We start from the raw sequence: 1953 nt of genomic DNA on the forward strand, positions 1-1953 counted from the left end.
CTAAGCCTAATTATTTATATTCCAATCTATTTATGGGAATAAATGTCAATATATTTGTCAAATTATCAATTCTAGTAAGATTCACTGTATGAAATTTAAAATCAGCACATATAAATATAAAATATATAAGTACATATAATATAAAATTTGTTTTGCATTGTTGTGTTGTGTTTAGGGAATCAAAGGCAACTCTGTTTTAAAGTATTATTCCAATATCTCTACCTCAGTTTTTGGTAGAGTTAGACTTAAAGCTTTACCATTTGTAGATATGCAGCCTAGAGGCAAGAGGAAACACTGTGATTAAAACATTACAAATTTAAGGCCTAATATCGAGGAGAAACATATGGACTTCTCCAGGAGCTATTGCAATATTTGGTGATAGAATGTCAGTAGTGTAAGTTCCTGCTTGGTTGGATGATAGACAGGTCAGGACAGTAGGTAATCATGCATATGAACAATTTTTTCACTTTCTTGGCTTTAGCTACTTTTGAAATGATACATATAATAAACAATTAAGTTTTTATAAAATACCTTCCATTCTGAACAATTCTGTCTGAACTGTTCATCTCTCTATGATCCCTTGTAACTAAGATTATTTTTGTTCCAGTAAGAGAATCCATGCTGTCAGGGTAAGATATTCTGGTTGGTCTATTCCTACATGGAAGAAAGGTAAAGGTTCAGTGTCAACGTCTAGTGCGTTGGGGTCCCTGGGTAAGGGTCACAAAATCACCAGGACACAGGGGATGCAGAGTGCAAACAGCAATTGCCACTGCATGCTGTGCTTTATTGTTAGTGGGTATTTAAAGACTAACAAGCAGAATCTTTGCCAAGATTTGGTCAGAAAACATTCACACAAAAAATTTCCACAGATACATTTTTACTTAACCTATGAGAGAATGTCTAGGTATATTATTATCTAAACTATTTTAGAGCAAGCTCAAACCACTTCTCCAATCTCAGGAAAATGCTTGACCAGCTGTTCATCTATGCTTAAGCAAGCAGAAGAGCCACTTCCTCAGCTCCCAGGAGTCTGTGACATGTTTTGAGATAGGGAGAGGGAACATTTTCCCCCTGTACCCTGGCGTTCCAAGAGCTTTCCTAATCCCAAAAACAGTCTTCAGATAATCCCGAGGCTGGAGTCTGCATCATTCTGCCCCCTCAACCTAGGCCCTGAGTCTTCAGAGTTCAGGTAGACATTTGTCCCAGCAAGACCTCATTTGGGAAATTTTAAGCTGCAGAAAGTTAGAAGTAGCTCTTAAGCAAGGCTTACTTTGAATCCATTAGCTCCACAAAGCTAACTCAGTTGATAAATAAGTACTTGAAAAGCCACCACCTTTGGACTTAGCTGTAAAGGCTTCAAAGTATGATAAAATTTAAAATGAAAACGACAAAATAGTCATTGACAAAAAAAATGTAAATGTGAGCAATCGACCAAACTATATAAGTTTTTTCCAGTGTACACAGAAATTTAGAGAAATAAGATCAATAGCATTTTTAGGAACAATAAGGGTTCCTTGTTACAAATAGGCAACCATGGATATATGCCCGTATAAAAATTGTATCATTATGTACTTAAATTTAGAGGATACTACATGCTTCAGCAGCAGGTCTACCCAAATTACAACAATACAGAGATTAACATGGCACTTGCACAAGGATGATATGAAAATTTGTGAAGTATTCCATATTTTCCATTCTTCTGATGCAAGAAATGAAAAACAGTTATTAAAAAGTTGATTACAAAAATACACGTGTAACAATACATGTAATTCATAGAATTAAAGGTTAGTTTGACATCAGTGTATTAAATTTTCACCTTAGAAAGGCAGTTACATAGCATAACCGTTACAAAACTTGAAATTAGATAATATTGCCATTTTATCCCAAAGAAATAAAATAATATATGAAACTACGAAAAAATAGGAGTCTTAAAATTCTTCTATATGGAATGCA

At 34.6% G+C, this 1953-nt stretch overlaps 1 pseudogene; it reads left to right on the forward strand.

Annotated features, from left to right (window-relative positions):
* The first annotated feature begins 1592 nt into the window (after positions 1–1592).
* On the forward strand, positions 1593–1692 carry LOC122100089 (annotated as a pseudogene).
* Positions 1693–1953: the final 261 nt, after the last annotated feature.

The sequence above is a fragment of the Dipodomys spectabilis genome, unplaced genomic scaffold (genome assembly GCF_019054845.1).
Source record: "Dipodomys spectabilis isolate Male_0828 unplaced genomic scaffold, ASM1905484v1 ptg000560l, whole genome shotgun sequence".
NCBI classification, from domain to species: Eukaryota; Metazoa; Chordata; class Mammalia; order Rodentia; family Heteromyidae; genus Dipodomys; species Dipodomys spectabilis.